At 40.5% G+C, this 21,673-nt stretch overlaps 1 protein-coding gene across 3 annotated transcripts in view; it reads right to left on the bottom strand.

The window, feature by feature from the left end:
• PMS1 (PMS1 homolog 1, mismatch repair system component) overlaps positions 1-21,673 on the bottom strand; it is a 508,329-nt gene that overhangs the window by 454,748 nt on the left and 31,908 nt on the right. The gene's annotated exons all lie outside the window — the stretch shown is intronic.

Below are 21,673 nucleotides of genomic sequence, written 5' to 3'. Positions count from 1 at the left end.
TGATGGTTACGTTATCTACAAGAATGTATTTTTCCATGTGAGAACCACTACAAGTGAGGGATAAGAAAATTTATGCTTACCTGATAAATGTATTTCTTTTGTGACACAATGAGTCCACGGATCATCTTAATTACTACTGGGATATTCACCTCCTGGTCAGCAGGAGGCGGCAAAGAGCACCACAGCAAAGGCTGTTAAATATCACCTCCCTTCCCTCCCAACCCAGTCATTTGACCAAAGTTAAGGAGAGAAAGGAAGTAACAAGGTGCAGAGGTGTCTGAAGTTTATAATAACCAACAACCTGTCTCATAAAAAACAGGACGGGTCGTGGACTCATCGTGTCAAAAAAGAAATAAATACATTTATCAGGTAAGCATAATTTTTTTTTTCTTTTTAATGACACGATGAGTCCACGGATCATCTTAATTACTAATAGGAATCAATACCCAAGCTAGAGTACACAGATTATACGGGAGGGAAAAGACAGGAAACCTAAATGGAAGGCACCACTGCTTGAAGAACCTTTCTCCCAAAAGCGGCCTCAGCCGAGGCAAAAGTGTCAAATTTGTAGAACTTTGAAAAAGTGTGAAGAGAGGACCAAGTTGCAGCATTGCAAATCTGTTCCACAGAAGCTTCATTCTTGAATGCCCATGAGGAAGCAACAGCCCTCGTGGAATGAGCCGTAACTCTCTGGAGGCTGCTGTCCAGCAGTCTCATATGCAAAACGTATGATACTCTTCAGCCAAAGAGAAAGAGAAGTAGCCGTAGCTGTCTGTCCCTTACGTTTTCCTGAGAAAACCACAAATAAAGCTGAAGACCAACGAAAATCCTTAGTCGCCTGAAGGTAAAACTTTAAGGCACGAACCACGTCCAAATTGTGCAGAAGCCGTTCCTTCTGAGAGGAAGGATTAGGACACAAGGAAGGAACAACAATCTCCTGATTAATGTTCCGATAAGAAACTACTTTAGGAATAAATCCTAATTTAGTACGTAAAACTACCTTATCTGAATGAAAAATGAGGTAAGGGGACTCATACTGCAATGCCGAGAGCTCTGACACTCTGCGAGCAGAAGAAATAGCAACAAGAAATAAAACTTTCCAAGATAACAATTTAATATCTAAGGAATGCATAGGCTCAAACGGAGCCCCTTGAAGAACTTTAAGAACTAAATTCAAACTCCATGGAGGAGTAACTGGTTTGAACACAGGCCTGACAAAATGATTGTACATCTGCCAGACGTTTGTGTAACAAAATAGACAAGGCAGAGATTTGACCCTTTAGGGAACTAGTCGATAAACCTTTCTCCAAACCCTCTTGGAGAAAGGACAAAGTTCTAGGAATCCTAACTCTACTCCATGAGTAGTCCTTGGATTCACACCAATAGAAATATTTACGCCATATTTTATGGTAAATCTTTCTAGTTACAGGCTTACAAGCCTAAATCATGGTCTCTATGACCGAGTTAGAAAAGCTCCACTTGGATAAAATGAAGTGTTCAATTTCCAAGCAGTCAGCTTCAGAGAAACTAGATTTGGGTGAAGGAAGGGTCTTTGAATTAGAAGGTCCTGCCTCAACAGAAGTCTCCAAGTTGGCAGAGATGACATGTCCACCAGATCTGCCTACCAAATCCTGCGAGGATCACCGATGCCCTCTCCTGCTTGATTCGAGCAATTACCCGAGGAAGCAGAGCAAACGGAGGAAATAAGTATGCTAGACTGAAGGTCCAAGGAACCCCCAGAGCATCTATCAGTTCCGCCTGGGGGAGCCTGGACCTCGACCCGTATCTCGGGAGCTTGGCATTCTGTCGAGATGCCATGAGATCTAAGTCCGGCTGACTCCACTTGAGAATCATGCTGGAGAACACTTCTGGATGGAGTTCCCACTCCCACGGATGAAAAGTCTGCCTGCTTAGGAAGTCCGCCTCCCAGTTGTCCACCCCTGGGATGTGGATCGCCGACAGGCAGTAAGAATGGGTCTCCGCCCACTGAATTATTGTGGTTACCTCTGTCATCGCTAAGGAACTCCTCGTTCCTCCCTGATGATTGATGTAAGCCACAGAAGTTATGTTGTCCGACTGGAACCTGATCAACTGGACCAAGGCTAACTGGGGCCAGGCCAGAAGAGCATTGAAGATCGCTCTCAGCTCCAGAATGTTTATAGGAAGAACGGACTCTGACTGAGTCCAAACTCCCTGAGTCTTTAGGGAGCCCCAGACTGCTCCTCACCCTAGAAGGCTGGCGTCTGTTGTCACAATCACCCAAGATGGTCTGCAAAAGCAGGTTCCCTGGGAGAGATGATCCAGAGACAACCACCATTGAAGAGAATCCCTTGTCTCCTGCTCTGGTAGTATTTGAGGAGACAAATCTGCATAATCTCCGTTCCATTGCCTGAGCATGCTTAACTGCAGAGGTCTGAGGTGAAACCGAGCAAACGGGATGATGTCCATTGCTGCCACCATCAGCTCGATTACCTCCATGCACTGAGCCACTGATGGCCGAGGAGTGGACTGAAGGACTAGACAAGTATCGATAATCTTTGATTTCCTGACTAATGTCAGAAAAATCTTCATTGATAGGGAATCTATTATGGTTCCCAAGAAGGTTACTCTTGCATTTGGGACTAAGGAACATTTTTCCAAATTTACCTTCCACCCGTGAGATCACAGGAAAGATAACATGTCCGTGTGGGATCTTGCTTGTTGTAAGGATGGTGCCTGGACTAGGATGTCGTTCAGATAGGGTGCCACTGCAATGCCCCGTGACCGAAGCACCGCCAACAGCGTTCCCAGAACCTTTGTGAAAATTCTGGGAGCTGTGGCAAGACCGAAAGGAAGAGCCACGAACTGGAAGTGTTTGTCCATAAAGGCAAACATTAGGAACTTGTGATGATTTTTGTGAATGGGAACATGCAGGTACGCGTCCTTTAAATCCACTGTTGTCATAAATTGACCTTCTTGGATCAAAGGAAGAATAGAAAGAATAGTTTCCATCATGAAGGACGGTACCCTGAGATATTTGTTTAGACTCTTGAGATCTAAAATTGGTCTGAAGGTTCCCTCTCTTTTGGGAACCACAAACAGATTGGAATAAAAATTTAAAATAGGGGTGAGAGTAAGCGCTAAAAAGCGTAAAAGGCTAGGTAAAATAGACACAATTTATTACATGTTAATAATAAATAATATACATAAACAATTAAAATTAGACGCATGGATCCATGTCTAACTTAGCTAAAAACTGAAGTATACAGTGTTGATAAATTACAGCCTAGTCAAGACAAGCCAATCTGAAGAAAAGTGGCCTAGTGGTGGTAAGGCAAACGACTAAATAAATAAACAACCTTCGTGATTAAAAACGTTAAACTAGGTTACAATATATTATAGACAAAACTGAAATCCCATTAGTTGATATGTGCACATATAAAACCTATGAAAAATCAAGAAAAATACACAAAAAATCCAAGGCAAATCCAAGAAAAGTTCATGAAAAATGCAAGACAAATTCAAGATAAGTTCAAATGATAACTGATAAAGGTTATGTGAATCCGTCGATGTATCCTCCAAGGTGGCGTGCAGAAATGTGACGTGAAGTTAATCAGTAATAAATAGTAAAAAATATAGAAAATAAAATAAAAGTGGTGTAATCCAAACTTCAGTAAAAAAATCCGTGAAAGATGAAAATGAATGTAAACACACTATGAGAAAAATTTGTGTTATGCGATCAAAAAGTCAATGTCAATTGTGAAAAAACAAAAAAACAAAAAAGCTGATAAAAAATGTGGGTGATCAGGACAGAGGCAAAAACATATAGGTATATGCAAAATCTAAGAGTCTGATGTCATAAATCCACAATAAAACAATAGCATCGAAAAAAACCTAAAAGGAAACAAAAGTCTTGAGAAAAGGCCTAGTCTAGGCCGAAACGCGTTGGCATACTGGTGAGCTTGGTTTTAATTACCATTATTGTCCATTATTGTTTATTATACACAGTGTTGCACTATTTGTTTCTCTTTTAGTTTTTTTTTTTCAATGCTATTGTTTTATATGCGCACATATCAACTAATGGGATTTCAGTTTTGTCTATAATATATTGTAACCTAGTTTAACGTTTTTATCACGAAGGTTGTTTATTTATTTAGTCGTTTGCCTTACCACCACTAGGCCACTTTTCTTCAGATTGGCTTGTCTTGACTAGGCTGTAATTTATCAACACTGTATACTTCAGTTTTTAGCTAAGTTAGACATGGATCCATGCGTCTAATTTTAATTGTTTATGTATATTATTTATTATTAACATGTAATAAATTGTGTCTATTTTACCTAGCCTTTTAAGCTTTTTAGCGCTTACTCTCACCCCTATTTTAAATTTCTATCTTGTTAGCCTACTAGGAGGCTATATTGTCAGTAAGCTTAAGGCCCTCTCTGTAGCGCTCGGTCCACTCCCCTTTTCCAGATTGGAATAAAAACTCAGACCCTGTTCCTGTATTGGAATTGGAACAATCACTCCCAGGTCGGAGAAGTCTCCTACACAGTGTAAGAACGCCTCTCTTTTTGTCTGGTCTGCAGATAATCTTGAAAGCAGAAACCTGCCTCTGGGAGGAAAACCTTTGAACTTTAGTTTGTATCCCTGGGACACTATGTCTACTGCCCAGGGATACAGAACATCTCGAGCCCAAGCCTGAGCGAAGAAGGAAAGTGTGCCCCTACAAGATCTGGTCCCGGATTGGGGGCATTCCCTTCAGGCTGTCTTAGATTCAATAGCAGGTTTCTTGGATTGTTTTCCCTTATTCCAAGATTGATTGGGTCTCCATGCAGGCTTAGATTGTTCCTGCTTGGTAGTGGAGGAGGAAGAATTTCCCTTGAAATTTCAAAAGGAACGAAAATTACTCTGACGTCCCTTTTGTTTGTTTCTCTTATTCTGAGGGAGAAGATGACCCTTACCTCCCGTAATATCAGAGATTATTTCTGTCAAGCCAGGTCCAAACAAGGTCTTCCCCTTGTAAGGAATCGCTAGATGTTTAGACTTAGATGATACATCCGCAGACCAAGGTTTTAACCATAAGAACAGAGAAACCTGAAATCTTTGCTCCCAGTTTGATAACTTGAAGGGAAGCATCCGTAATAAAGGAATTAGCCAATTTAAGAGCTTTTATCCTATCCTGGATTTCATCCAGGGAAGTTTCAGTCCTGATAGCATCAGACAACGCATCAAACCAATATGCCGCCGCACTAGTGACGGTAGCAATGCACACAGCTGGCTGCATTGTAAGCCCTTGTGAACATACATTTTTTTAAGTAACCCCTCTAATTTTTTGTTGATAGGATCTTTGAAAGCACAGCTATCCTCTATGGGAATAGTAGCTCTCTTAGCTAAGGTGGAAACAGCTCCTTCCACCTTGGGGACTGTTTGCCAAGCCTCCATAACAGAGTCAGCTATGGGAAACATCTTTTTAAAAATAGGAGATGGAGAAAAAGGTATACCAGGTCTCTCCCACTCCTTAGCAATGATCTCAGAAGCTCGGTCTGGAACCGGAAACACGTCTATCGAGGAAGGAACCTCAAAAATATTTGTTCAGCTTACTGGACTTCTTAGGAACAACAACGACCGTAGAGTCCCTGTCGTCCAAAGTAGCTAAAACCTCCTTAAGTAACAGACTGAGGTGTTCTAGCTTAAACCTGAAAGATACCGCTTCAGTATCAGCAAGAGGACTTACACTGTTAGAATCTGAAATTTCACCTTCAGATGCTACTACGGTATTCTGCTCAAGCTTCTGAGAGGGGGCATCTGAAATAGCAACAACTGCGTCAGAAACCTCGCTTGCTGAATGTCTGACTTTCCTCCTACACTTTCCTTGCAACATTGGGAAAGCAGACAACGCATCTGAAACTGCAGAAGATATGAGAGAAGCGATGTCTTTTAAAGTAACCCCAGCAGGAGCTAGAGAGGAAGCGCAGGGCACTGCATGTGAGGGTGGTAAACTCTGGGACGTTTGAGGACAAAGCTGCGTTATATATTGAGCATTGTCATTGGATTCCTGAACAGCATCCTCATTAGAAAATGTTGGCTCCGAAAAACAGAATTTATGTTTACCTGATAAATTACTTTCTCCAACGGTGTGTCCGGTCCACGGCGTCATCCTTACTTGTGGGATATTCTCTTCCCCAACAGGAAATGGCAAAGAGCCCAGCAAAGCTGGTCACATGATCCCTCCTAGGCTCCGCCTTCCCCAGTCATTCGACCGACGTAAAGGAGGAATATTTGCATAGGAGAAACCATATGATACCGTGGTGACTGTAGTTAAAGAAAATAAATTATCAGACCTGATTAAAAAACCAGGGCGGGCCGTGGACCGGACACACCGTTGGAGAAAGTAATTTATAAGGTAAACATAAATTCTGTTTTCTCCAACATAGGTGTGTCCGGTCCACGGCGTCATCCTTACTTGTGGGAACCAATACCAAAGCTTTAGGACACGGATGAAGGGAGGGAGCAAATCAGGTCACCTAGATGGAAGGCACCACGGCTTGCAAAACCTTTCTCCCAAAAATAGCCTCAGAAGAAGCAAAAGTATCAAACTTGTAAAATTTAGTAAAAGTGTACAGTGAAGACCAAGTCGCTGCCTTACATATCTGATCAACAGAAGCCTCGTTCTTGAAGGCCCATGTGGAAGCCACAGCCCTAGTGGAATGAGCTGTGATTCTTTCAGGAGGCTGCCGTCCGGCAGTCTCGTAAGCCAATCTGATGATGCTTTTAATCCAAAAAGAGAGAGAGGTAGAAGTTGCTTTTTGACCTCTCCTTTTACCAGAATAAACAACAAACAAGGAAGATGTTTGTCTAAAATCCTTTGTAGCATCTAAATAGAATTTTAGAGCACGAACAACATCCAAATTGTGCAACAAACGTTCCTTCTTTGAAACTGGATTCGGACACAAAGAAGGCACGACTATCTCCTGGTTAATGTTTTTGTTAGAAACAACTTTTGGAAGAAAACCAGGTTTAGTACGTAAAACCACCTTATCTGCATGGAACACCAGATAAGGAGGAGAACACTGCAGAGCAGATAATTCTGAAACTCTTCTAGCAGAAGAAATTGCAACCAAAAACAAAACTTTCCAAGATAATAACTTAATATCAACGGAATGTAAGGGTTCAAACGGAACCCCCTGAAGAACTGAAAGAACTAAATTGAGACTCCAAGGAGGAGTCAAAGGTTTGTAAACAGGCTTGATTCTAACCAGAGCCTGAACAAAGGCTTGAACATCTGGCACAGCTGCCAGCTTTTTGTGAAGTAACACAGACAAGGCAGAAATCTGTCCCTTCAAGGAACTTGCAGATAATCCTTTCTCCAAACCTTCTTGAAGAAAGGATAGAATCTTAGGAATTTTTACCTTGTCCCAAGGGAATCCTTTAGATTCACACCAACAGATATATTTTTTCCATATTTTGTGGTAAATTTTTCTAGTTACAGGCTTTCTGGCCTGATCAAGAGTATCAATGACAGAATCTGAGAACCCTCGCTTTGATAAGATCAAGCGTTCAATCTCCAAGCAGTTAGTTGGAGTGAGACCAGATTCGGATGTTCGAACGGACCTTGAACAAGAAGGTCTCGTCTCAAAAGTAGCTTCCATGGTGGAGCCGATGACATATTCACCAGGTCTGCATACCAAGTCCTGCGTGGCCACGCAGGAGCTATCAAGATCACCGATGCCCTCTCCTGATTGATCCTGGCTACCAGCCTGGGGATGAGAGGAAACGGCGGGAATACATAAGCTAGTTTGAAGGTCCAAGGTGCTACTAGTGCATCTACTAGAGTCGCCTTGGGATCCCTGGATCTGGACCCGTAGCAAGGAACCTTGAAGTTCTGACGAGAGGCCATCAGATCCATGTCTGGAATGCCCCACAATTGAGTAATTTGGGCAAAGATTTCCGGATGGAGTTCCCACTCCCCCGGATGAAATGTCTGACGACTCAGAAAATCCGCTTCCCAATTTTCCACTCCTGGGATGTGGATTGCAGACAAGTGGCAGGAGTGAGTCTCCGCCCATTGAATGATTTTGGTCACTTCTTCCATCGCCAGGGAACTCCTTGTTCCCCCCTGATGGTTGATGTACGCAACAGTCGTCATGTTGTCTGATTGAAACCGTATGAACTTGGCCTTTGCTAGCTGAGGCCAAGCCTTGAGAGCATTGAATATCGCTCTCAGTTCCAGAATATTTATCGGGAGAAGAGATTCTTCCCGAGACCAAAGACCCTGAGCTTTCAGGGGTCCCCAGACCGCGCCCCAGCCCACCAGACTGGCGTCGGTCGTGACAATGACCCACTCTGGTCTGCGGAAGCTCATCCCCTGTGACAGGTTGTCCAGGGACAGCCACCAACGGAGTGAATCTCTGGTCCTCTGATCTACTTGTATCGTCGGAGACAAGTCTGTATAGTCCCCATTCCACTGACTGAGCATGCACAGTTGTAATGGTCTTAGATGAATTCGCGCAAAAGGAACTATGTCCATTGCCGCTACCATCAAACCTATTACTTCCATGCACTGCGCTATGGAAGGAAGAGGAACAGAATGAAGTATTTGACAAGAGTTTAGAAGTTTTGATTTTCTGGCCTCTGTCAGAAAAATCCTCATTTCTAAGGAGTCTATTATTGTTCCCAAGAAGGGAACCCTTGTTGACGGAGATAGAGAACTTTTTTCTACGTTCACTTTCCACCCGTGAGATCTGAGAAAGGCCAGGACAATGTCCGTGTGAGCCTTTGCTTGAGGAAGGGACGACGCTTGAATCAGAATGTCGTCCAAGTAAGGTACTACTGCAATGCCGCTTGGTCTTAGCACCGCTAGAAGGGACCCTAGTACCTTTGTGAAAATTCTTGGAGCAGTGGCTAATCCGAACGGAAGTGCCACAAACTGGTAATGCTTGTCCAGGAATGCGAACCTTAGGAACCGATGATGTTCCTTGTGGATAGGAATATGTAGATACGCATCCTTTAAATCCACCGTGGTCATGAATTGACCTTCCTGGATGGAAGGAAGAATTGTTCGAATGGTTTCCATTTTGAACGATGGAACCTTGAGAAACTTGTTTAGAATCTTGAGATCTAAGATTGGTCTGAATGTTCCCTCTTTTTTGGGAACTACGAACAGATTGGAGTAGAACCCCATCCCTTGTTCTCCTAATGGAACAGGATGAATCACTCCCATTTTTAACAGGTCTTCTACACAATGTAAGAATGCCTGTTTTTTTATGTGGTCTGAAGACAATTGAGACCTGTGGAACCTCCCCCTTGGGGGAAGCCCCTTGAATTCCAGAAGATAACCTTGGAAGACTATTTCTAGTGCCCAAGGATCCAGAACATCTCTTGCCCAAGCCTGAGCGAAGAGAGAGAGTCTGCCCCCCACCAGATCCGGTCCCGGATCGGGGGCCAACATCTCATGCTGTTTTGGTAGCAGTGGCAGGTTTCTTGGCCTGCTTTCCTTTGTTCCAGCCTTGCATTGGTCTCCAGGCTGGCTTGGCTTGAGAAGTATTACCCTCTTGCTTAGAGGACGTAGCACTTGGGGCTGGTCCGTTTCTGCGAAAGGGACGAAAATTAGGTTTATTTTTGGCCTTGAAAGACCTATCCTGAGGAAGGGCGTGGCCCTTGCCCCCAGTGATATCAGAGATAATCTCTTTCAAGTCAGGGCCAAACAGCGTTTTCCCCTTGAAAGGAATGTTAAGCAATTTGTTCTTGGAAGACGCATCCGCTGACCAAGATTTTAGCCAAAGCGCTCTGCGCGCCACAATAGCAAAACCAGAATTTTTCGCCGCTAACCTAGCCAATTGCAAAGTGGCGTCTAGGGTGAAAGAATTAGCCAATTTGAGAGCATGAATTCTGTCCATAATCTCCTCATAAGAAGAAGAATTATTATTGAGCGCCTTTTCTAGTTCATCGAACCAGAAACACGCTGCTGTAGTGACAGGAACAATGCATGAAATTGGTTGTAGAAGGTAACCTTGCTGAACAAACATCTTTTTAAGCAAACCTAATTTTTTATCCATAGGATCTTTGAAAGCACAACTATCTTCTATGGGTATAGTGGTGCGTTTGTTTAGAGTAGAAACCGCCCCCTCGACCTTGGGGACTGTCTGCCATAAGTCCTTTCTGGGGTCGACCATAGGAAACAATTTTTTAAATATGGGGGGAGGGACGAAAGGTATACCGGGCCTTTCCCATTCTTTATTTACAATGTCCGCCACCCGCTTGGGTATAGGAAAAGCTTCGGGGGGCCCCGGGACCTCTAGGAACTTGTCCATTTTACATAGTTTCTCTGGAATGACCAAATTCTCACAATCATCCAGAGTAGATAACACCTCCTTAAGCAGAGCGCGGAGATGTTCCAATTTAAATTTAAATGTAATCACATCAGGTTCAGCTTGTTGAGAAATTTTCCCTGAATCTGAAATTTCTCCCTCAGACAAAACCTCCCTGGTCCCCTCAGACTGGTGTAGGGGCACTTCAGAACCAATATCATCAGCGTCCTCATGCTCTTCAGTATTTTCTAAAACAGAGCAGTCGAGCTTTCGCTGATAAGTGGGCATTTTGGCTAAAATGTTTTTGATAGAATTATCCATTACAGCCGTTAATTGTTGCATAGTAAGGAGTATTGGCGCACTAGATGTACTAGGGGCCTCCTGTGTGGGCAAGACTGGTGTAGACGAAGGAGGGGATGATGCAGTACAATGCTTACTCCCCTCACTTGAGGAATCATCTTGGGCATCATTTTCTCTAAATTTTGTGTCACATAAATCACATCTATTTAAATGAGAAGGAACCTTGGCTTCCCCACATTCAGAACACAGTCTATCTGGTAGTTCAGACATGTTAAACAGGCATAAACTTGATAACAAAGTACAAAAAACGTTTTAAAATAAAAACTACAGTTAAACACTAAAAAACTCTAAGCCATCTCCGTGGAGATGTTGCCTGTACAACGGCAAAGAGAATGACTGGGGAAGGCGGAGCCTAGGAGGGATCATGTGACCAGCTTTGCTGGGCTCTTTGCCATTTCCTGTTGGGGAAGAGAATATCCCACAATTAAGGATGACGCCGTGGACCGGACACACCTATGTTGGAGAAAAAAGTCTATCCCTGTAGCTTAAAGTTCTCTCAATACATGAGGAACAGAAAGGGATTGGTGGTTCCACATTGGCATTAAAGCATAGTGAGCAAGTGACACTTTGTAAGGCCTCTTGGTCCATTTCTAACATCCAACTGAAACAATTTAATTATACAAAGAATAAATTATTATTAGAAAAATGCAAAAACCTAAAAACGTTACTGTCTCTTTAAATAATAAACTGTAACTTTTTTACTGAAAAACATGTCTAAGCACTATTATTATCAATAGGCTTAAAATGAGCTAATAAACACCTGTACACCTCAGCAGCACTCTCCTGAGGTGCCTACCTCCTCTGAGCTGGAGTCAAGTGAGACTATGATTTTTTCACTGTCGGTCTCCGGAGCTGTTACGCAGTATGTTTCTCAGGAGAATATGCACAGTTACGATAGGCGCATACGTAGTAGCTAGCAATCATGAAGCGGAGTAAAAAGAGCGCGCAATTACTCTACGCTTACTAATACCTCCCATCGTGGGCGTGGCCAAAGAAATCTCCCGGTCGGCTTTAAGGTTACAAAACCGCCGGGAGATGTGGAACCACCGAGCAATAGTAAAGATTAAGCCCCAGTGCCTGCTGCAACGCTGCCCAAATGTCCTCTATGCGTTTAGGGGAGACTATGTATAGTAATAATGAGACTTGTCCCATGTATACAATAAATAAAGTGCCCCCTTTTATTTCCAAGTCTCCATTTTCTTCCCTCAGAAAGAAAGAAAGCACTTACCTCATATGCTGCCTGGCAGCAAGGCAGTTCCAGGTTTGAGAGGTCCTCTCCCTCACATAGACCTGTGAATGAAAAGAAAGTCCTGAGTTAGAATCTCTCAGGTTTTCCAGGTGCAGGGCAGCATCAATATATGGGAGGTGAGAATTATGTCCCACAAGTTCCCATTGCTCTAAAGCCACCACTGCTCTACTGAAGAGACTGAAGTGGACTACGACTACACCCTAGAACAAAGTAGCACAATCCTGTACTACTTTAAAAATAATAAACTCTTGATAGAAGAATCTTTTCTAACACCTAACTTTATGTGATGGTTTGAAAAAGAAGTGTGTTAATTATTGGAATTGTAACTCTTTAGAAAATCAAACAGGAGTTTAATTCTTGTAAAAACCTGATTAATTCCAGAAGTGAGTCAGTTTATTTATGATGAATATAATTCAATATATATCAATGTAAACAGTCTGAGTTTACACTGAGTTGCCAAAAGGAATAATATAGAAACTTTATGTAGTATAATGTTGCAGCACATTAAACATTTGTTGCAATATCTCAGGATGATGTCCCCTTTAGTCTTCACGCACTCACACAACAAACAGCTCTAAAATATATACAAGTCATTCATCCATATGTTGCAGACAGAATACACACGAACGGTGTAATAAATCAGGATGGCGTCAGGCAGCACAAGTGGTCACGAAAGAGGCATGATAAGAATTACAAGTAGCGGAGCTGAGCTACGATGTGGCGTACCTGGTGTTTGCAGAGGCTTCGGTGCGAGTGCGACTTCCGGTCGCGGTAAGGAAAGTAGATCCGGCTGGTCCAATACCGGATAGTAAGATGCGGATAAACTCACAAACGTAAAGTTCAGAGACTCCTAAACACTGTTGAAATAATTAGATCAAAGTGGCAGTCCAAGGAGGTAGTTTAAAGTTTAAGAACAAGGAATAAGTTGAATTCAAATAACAGCACGAAACTTAGCTTAAGAATGAGCTTCACAAGTTAGCAACAAAATTTTCAGGCACTGATGATCAGCACCCAACCCCTTTTAAAGGGAAGTTCTTATTGAGGGCGGGATGCACCTTAAAGGTGTATCACACACTCCCCCCCTCAAAGCCCCCCTAAAGCAACGGCAGAAGCTTTAAGAGGATAACGACGATGAAAAGCACGGATAAGGCGTGGAGCGTGGACCTCAGTGTCCCTTATCCACGTATTTTCTTCAGGACCATAACCCTTCCATTTTAGGAAATATTCCAACTGACCACCTCTTAATCTGGAATCCAATATCTTTTCAATCTCAAATTCCTCTTGGCTATCTACCTGAATAGGATTAGTATCCTGATTAGTTGAAACTTTAGATGCTTGATATGGTTTTACAAGTGACACATGAAATGTTGGATGAAACTTATAATGAGTAGGTAACTTCAGGTGTACAGTTGAAGGATTCAATATTTTGTCAATGACAAAAGGACCTAAAAACTGGTTAGCCAGTTTCTTTGTAGGTACACGTAACCTAAGATGTTTCGTCGATAATAACACTTTGTCCCCTACTTGATACTTAGGAGCAGGTCTATGATGTAAATCATAGTAATGTCTCTGTGAGGTCTTAGCTTCAGAGAGATGTAACTTTACTGCATCTAATCGTTCTTGCAATTGAGTGGAATAATCAGTAGCTGCAGGGGAATTCACTTCGATATCGGATAAAGGTATGGTTGTGGGATGGAAACCATAAGTTGCATAGAATGGTGTTACCTTGGTGGTGGAAGAAACAGAATTGTTATAAGCGAATTCTGCCATGGGGAGATATGACAGCCAATCATCTTGTTGGTGAGCTATGTAGCAGCGCAAATACTGCTCTAAAGTTTGATTCAATCTTTCCATTAACCCATTAGTCTGTGGGTGGAAAGCAGTAGAGAACTTAGGGTTTATGTGTAACTTCTTACATAAGGACCTCCAAAAAGATGAAGTGAACTGTGTACCCCTATCAGTTATTATATTTTTTGGTAACCCATGTAATTTCACTATATGTCGTATAAATGTGTTAGCAGTAGTATATGCTGATGGTAATCCTTTCAACGGTATAAAGTGTCCTAACTTAGTTAAGTGGTCCACTACCACTAATATGGTGTTGTAGTTTTGGGATTTGGGTAAGTCTACTATGAAATCCATAGAAATAGTTTCCCAGGGTCTATCAGGAACGGGCAGAGGAGATAGTAAACCTATCGGACCTCTATGGTCTATTTTATTTCTTGCGCAAGTGTCACAAGACTGAACATACGTATGTATGGACTGATCCATTTGTGGCCACCAAAATGTTCTTCTAGTTCTTTCTATAGTTTTTTGTATACCACTATGACCTGCTAAAGGTATATCGTGGGTGTGATGAAGAATTTGTTTCCTTAACGCGGTAGGTACATATAGTTTGGTTTTATGATAAAATAATCCAGTCTTAGTATCTTTCATACAGGACTTTGGTGGAATAGGTTCCTTCTTTAAGGCTTGTTTAATCCTTATCTCAATAGGTGTTAAGATTCCTATAAATTTGTCAAGAGGAATAATAGGATTAAGTGCATCTACAGGAGTTTGCTCGTGAAATCTGGAGAGAGCATCAGCTTTTGTATTTAGTACCCCAGGTCTGTAGGTTATCAAAAAATTAAACCTGTCTAAAAACAACGACCATCTCATTTGTCTTGCTGATAAGGTTTTACTCTGCTGAAGGTATTGGAGGTTCTTATGGTCGGTATAGATTAAAAATGGCTCGTTAGTGCCTTCCAATAAATGTCTCCACTGTTCAAGTGATACTTTTATAGCCAGCAATTCTTTATCACCTATACCATAGTTATTTTCTGCAGAGGTGAATCTTCTAGAGTAGTAAGCAATAGGTGAGATTATTGTTTTTTCCTTGTTATATTGGGAAAGAACAGCCCCAATCCCTGAAGTAGAGGCATCCACCTCCACAATATATTGTAACTGTGGATCTGGCATATGCAATAAAGGAGCTGAGCTAAAGTTTTGTTTTAAAACATCAAATGCTCTCTGGGCTTCTTCAGTCCATTTATATCGTTGTTTTTTACTCGTAAGTTGGGTTAACGGTTTAACTATATCTGAAAAATTACTAATAAATTTTCGATAATAGTTAGCAAATCCTATGAATCGTTGAAGTGCACGTGTGGTTGAGGGTATTGGCCATTGTAATATTGCAGAGATTTTTTCGGGATCCATTTGTATCTGATCAGGGGTAATAATATACCCTAAAAATTTAATTCTATTGACATGAAATAGACATTTTTCTTTTTTAGCGTACAATTTATGTTCTTTCAACCGTGTTAGAACCCATCTTACATGTTTTTCGTGTTCCAGCTGTGTCTTAGAGTAAATCAGTATATCATCTAAATAGATAATAACACATGTATCCATTAGATCATGAAAGATTTCATTTATAAAATGCTGGAACGTCGCCGGAGCGTTACTGAGTCCAAAGGGCATGACGTTATACTGGAAGAGGCCATACCTCGTGCGGAAAGCGGTCTTCCATTCATCTCCCTCCTTTATACGTATGAGATTATACGCTCCTTTAAGGTCTAATTTTGTGTAAACAGTGGCACCCTTTAGACGTTCTATCAATTCGGGTATTAATGGGAGTGGGTACCTATTTTTGACAGTAACAGCATTCAAAGCTCTATAATCAATTATTGGTCTCAATGTGCCATCTTTATTTTTTACCAAAAACATCCCTGCAGCTGCAGGGGATGTAGAATGGGAGATAAACCCTTTCCTCAGATTATCATCCAGATAAGCTCTTAAAAATGTTAATTCACTTTGAGATAATGGGTAAATTTTCCCATGGGGTATAACTGCTCCTGGGATGAGATCTATAGGGCAGTCGAAAGTCCTATGTGGAGGCAGATTTTCTGCCTCCACGAGATTGAATACCTCTGCCAAATCCTGATAGAGTTCTGGAACAACCTCCATCTCAGCAGAGATGGATCTTACACTTTGGGGAAAACATGTAGTTAAACAATAATTAGATCTTAACTTAATTTGTGAATGCTTCCAATCTATGTCTGGATTGTGTTTTTGCAGCCAAGAATACCCCAGAATGATAGTGTGAAGGGCAATGGGTATGACGTCATAACTAACATACTCAGTGTGACCTTCCTTTAATGTGGTTAATAGTGGTATGGTTTGATGTGTGATTGGACCTTTTTTGATTAAGGTTCCATCAATAGATTTAACATAGACAGGGTTTTGCTTGCACACAAGGGGTATTTTATTATTTACAACATATAACGAATCAATATAATTTCCGGAAGCACCAGAATCAATCAGCGCCCTGCATTGGGTATTTTCCTGATCCCACTGTAATGAGAGAATCAAAGTCAATTGCAAAGTTTCTGTTATAAGACATATATTAAAAGGTTTATTTTGCTTACCCTTCCTTTGTTTTTGGAGAAGTGGACAATTAGATACATTATGCTCCTTTTTTCCACAATATAGACATAAGTTTTCCAATCTTCTCCTTGTTTTTTCTTCCTCCGAAAGAGGACCTTTTATTACTCCAATCTCCATGGGCACAGGGTTAGAGGTAGATCTCTCTGTGTGGGTGGTATAAGTGATAGATCTTTTAGGTGTGTAATCATATGTGGCCTTCTCTGCACGCCTCTCCCTGAGTCTTCTATCAATTGAAGTACTCAGTTTTATAAGACCTGAGAGACTATCTGGTAATTCTTGTCTGGAGAGCTCATCTTTCAGAGTCTCAGACAAACCCAGCCTAAACTGATTTTTTAAACTGATCTGATTCCATTGGAGGTCTACTGCCCACATTTGGAAATCAGTAGTATACTCCTCCACTGTCCGCTTCCCTTGTCTTAAGGAGCGCAGTTTTGTTTCTGCTAGGATTTGAGTGTCTGGGTCCTCATACAGATTAGCCATAGCCTGGAAAAAATCTTGCAAGGAATCTAGTATGGGATCGTTATTCTCATAATACCGGTTAGCCCATGTCCTAGGCTCTCCTTGTAAAAATGATATGGTAGTGCAAACTTTTAATACGGTTCGAGTGGTATGTACGTGGGCGCAGAGAAAAAAGCAAGTGACAGGCTGTTTTAAAATCCCTAAAGTCTTGTCTCTTACCAGAGAAAGGTTGAGGATACTGTATGTGTGGTTCAGGTACCTCACTGCTTTTTGCAGCCATGTAATCTTTAAGTACAGTCTTAATGGCTATATTTTCTGCTTGCACCTCAGTTAAGGCATGTGCCAAATAATCAAGTTTTTGTTCTATGCTGTTAAATTGGGTTTCTATTTCCTCAGGAGTAATTTTTAGTTATAATTCCAATTAACACTTTGTTTTGGCCTGAAAATTATGTGATGGTTTGAAAAAGAAGTGTGTTAATTATTGGAATTGTAACTCTTTAGAAAATCAAACAGGAGTTTAATTCTTGTAAAAACCTGATTAATTCCAGAAGTGAGTCAGTTTATTTATGATGAATATAATTCAATATATATCAATGTAAACAGTCTGAGTTTACACTGAGTTGCCAAAAGGAATAATATAGAAACTTTATGTAGTATAATGTTGCAGCACATTAAACATTTGTTGCAATATCTCAGGATGATGTCCCCTTTAGTCTTCACGCACTCACACAACAAACAGCTCTAAAATATATACAAGTCATTCATCCATATGTTGCAGACAGAATACACACGAACGGTGTAATAAATCAGGATGGCGTCAGGCAGCACAAGTGGTCACGAAAGAGGCATGATAAGAATTACAAGTAGCGGAGCTGAGCTACGATGTGGCGTACCTGGTGTTTGCAGAGGCTTCGGTGCGAGTGCGACTTCCGGTCGCGGTAAGGAAAGTAGATCCGGCCGGTCCAATACCGGATAGTAAGATGCGGATAAACTCACAAACGTAAAGTTCAGAGACTCCTAAACACTGTTGAAATAATTAGATCAAAGTGGCAGTCCAAGGAGGTAGTTTAAAGTTTAAGAACAAGGAATAAGTTGAATTCAAATAACAGCACGAAACTTAGCTTAAGAATGAGCTTCACAAGTTAGCAACAAAATTTTCAGGCACTGATGATCAGCACCCAACCCCTTTTAAAGGGAAGTTCTTATTGAGGGCGGGATGCACCTTAAAGGTGTATCACACTTTACTACATCCTGACACTAACATAGGCAAAGAGAATGACTGGGTTGGGAGGGAAGGGAGGTGATATTTAACAGCCTTTGCTGTGGCGCTCTTTGCCGCCTCCTGCTGACCAGGAGGTGAACATCCATTAGTAATTAAGATGATCCGTGGACTCAACATGTCATTAAAAAGAAATAAAGATTAACAGTCTGTAGCAAGCAGAAGGAAGTTTATTTTATTGGGAAAAATAGAAGTGCTTATTAGATCAAGGAAGATGTATCCAATAAGTCACTTTTTTTTTCTTTTGACATATTTGAAGCAACTACATATCCTATACTTTGAGTACTCAGTTTAAAACACAGTTGCAGGTATTAGAAGCTAGCTTCTCTGTCTTATCATTAACCATAAAATATTTAATTATGCACAATTGAAATTTATTTAGCCTGTTTTTACCGTAATTTAACTCAGGAAAACAAATAGTTTTCCACTCCCACTAGACTGAAGTGCATTAGATGGATTAAAGAACACTGACACTCCAAAGTAATGCTCAGTGACTATATCTGTAAGTAGTTGAGCACAGTAATGGAGTAAGACACAACATTCAACAGTCTTTTTCAATGACGGAGAACCAGGCAGTCGTCTAACAAAATAACAATTGCACATAGTTTTAAAACATTTACTTTTCATACAGATCTTTTACAATGCAGTGAATTCCTGATGCATAAATAAAAAATGAGAAAGAAAACATAACAGCAAACACATCAAGGAACAAATTAGCACAATGGGGGTGCCCATTGACGTTGCTTTGAATAGGAAATGTATGACTTAGGCACAGACACAAAATAAGATGCACCATGCACATTGTCTAATGCCAGCGTTACCTTCACCAGTGAGCCATGAGATAGGTCAGTTGCAGAAAAGACCTTCTCATAAATCCCATCTCCCCCTGCTACCTTTGCCCTGTCTGTGAACCCATACTCCAGCTTCTGTAATCCTATCATAAAAAATCAGCACTTCTAGTCCTTGACATGATTTACTTCATGTCTACAGACAGACACATAGTTTACTTGTCCTGCAGCAAAGCAACATCTGCCCTAGCCTGATAAGTTTCTACAGTAGAGCACTACAATTGACAGATACCGAGTCTTTTAGCCTATATGCTGGGTACCCTTTAAAGTGAAAGTCAATCCTAGCGTTTTACAAACGCTAGGATTGACTATTGAAACAAATAAAGGGGACTTTCATTCATGAAGTATAAGATACTTTATGTAGAAAGCTCCTTTATTTGTTTCAATTGATCGCCATTCTTAGCTGCTACAGCATCCCACGGCTAAAAAATTTTTTTGCAAAGAGGTGACTTTTTCTCCTCTTAGCCAATAGCCGTGCGGTAAATCCAGCTTGGCACCCATGGGAGCCAGATTTACCGCACGGCTATTGGCTAAGAGGTGAAAACGTCACCTCTTAGCAAAAAAAACTTTTAGCCGTGGGCTGCTGCAGCAGCTAAGAACAGCGATCGATTGAAACAAATAAAGGAGCTTTCTACATGAAGTATCTTATACTTCATGAATGAAAGTCACCTTTATTTGTTTTGATAGTCAATACTAGCGTTTGTAAAACGCTAGGATTGACTTTCACTTTAAATAAAGGAATCCAAACAAATAATCAATGGTTCGCAACAGAAAGTACATTAGGCCTTGCTACCTATTTTATTCTATCTATGAATGAACATACTGTATGTTGGGAAAGGCAACACATTATTGGATTTCTCCTTTATATTTAATGCTGCAACTTTCTGCATTAGAAGGCACCATTATTTCTTATACTAAACACTGGATAATCTCCCTAAGCATTTCTCACCAAGGAGATGGCTAACTGCATCTTTTTTTTTACTTTAACAATGACATACACCAATAACTAACCAATTCAGAAGCACAACAAAAAATTAATTCCTATTGAAACAAAAAAAGCTTCTTAAAAAGAAAAAGCAGAGCAGGGGATTACTAGAATCCTAAAAAATAAAAAAAGACTAAAATTAATATATCCTTTCAAATCTAATTAAATAACTATAGAAAGTATAAAGGACATGGCATTATCTGATAGTTTTAATGTAAATTATCATCAAGTAAAAGTCACTAACGACCTTCATCTATTTCACAAACACATTGCAGTAATCTCTATCCCATGCAAGCCCACAGATACTAAAGCAAACTTTCAACTGGTCTAGTTTTTCAACATAGATATCAAAATATGAGCTAAACTATTTGACTCCATAATAAACAATATACTCTCCTCCTTCATCTAAGCAAGAAAGTGAGGGACAACACCAAAAATGCTTTTAGATGATTGACTATGCAAATTTATACAATTCTTCCACCATCATATTATCCAAATATGAAAAAGGCTTTCATAGGTTTAAAGTGGTGGTAAACTCTCCCCTTTTTAAAATCAGATACGGAATGTTAGTGATATTTTAGATGAAGATTCATTCATCAGTTGTAATGAAGATGCGCTATAACTTACTTTTTAATATAGATATAACATTTAAATGCCCCATGCTCTGCCGCCCACTTCAAAATTCAATTTTTCTGTGAGCTAACGGTTTGAATTAAACTCCATTTAAAATATCATAACATTCCAGATCTGTTTTTAAAAAGAGGAGCGTTTACCATCATTTTAACTGGGCTTCCACTCTTGCATGCTTAAAGGGAGACTGAACCCAATTTTTTTCCTTCGAGATTCAGATAGAGCATGCAATTTAAGCAACTTTCTAATTAACTTATATTATCAAATTTTCTTCATTCTTTTGGTAGCTTTATTTGAAAAGCAAGAATGTAAGTTTAGATGCCGGCCCATTTTTAGTGAACAACCTGGGTTGTTCTTGCCGATTGGTGGATACATTCACCCACCAATAAACAAGTACTGTCCAGTGAACTGAACCAAAAATTGACTGGCTCCTTAGCTTAGATGCCTTGTTTTTCAAATAAAGATAGTGAGAACAAAGAAAATTTGAAAATAGGAGTAAATTAGAAAATTGCTTAAAATCACATGCTGTATCTGAATCAAGAAAGAAAAAAAATTGGGTTCAGTATCCCTTTAAAAGGGACGTATTAGCTGACAAGAAAATATCACCTGTGCATCTCTATATAAAAAGGAACATATTTTATCTCAGAATTTCTTCAGCTCTCCAGAGTAAGTGCTGTGTGTAAAGAGTTATATTTCAGTTGCAAGTTGAAAAAAAAACAAAAAAACAACAACAATAGCCAACCAGCATCAGCAGTGCTGAGGTAATGTTTTGCCTTTGCTGTGGTCGCATGAAATTTCATGGAAAATAACATGACTGTGCCTGCACATTACAGATGCATATACCCTAGCAAGTCCTGGGACAAGCATCCTGACTGGCTGCTTAAAGTCTCTTTACGGTGGGGTGTGAATACTTAAGAAATTTGAGGTAAAATATCTTCCTTTTTTTTTACATATAGAGATGTTCAGGTGATATTTTCTAGGTCAGCTTTTTATAGCTATGCTGCATCACTTTCAAGTTCTTCAACATTTGGGTATGATGTCCCTTTAAGTTTATTTGGTTTCAGTAACATTTTTATGGGGGAAAAGAAAGAACAAATCCAATTCTTTCTAATCCCTTCCCAATACATAATACTAATCAAGAATGAAGAAAAAAA

Source organism: Bombina bombina, chromosome 1 (assembly GCF_027579735.1).
Source record: "Bombina bombina isolate aBomBom1 chromosome 1, aBomBom1.pri, whole genome shotgun sequence".
Lineage (NCBI taxonomy): Eukaryota > Metazoa > Chordata > Amphibia > Anura > Bombinatoridae > Bombina > Bombina bombina.
This window is presented reverse-complemented; position numbering and strand designations above follow the sequence as displayed.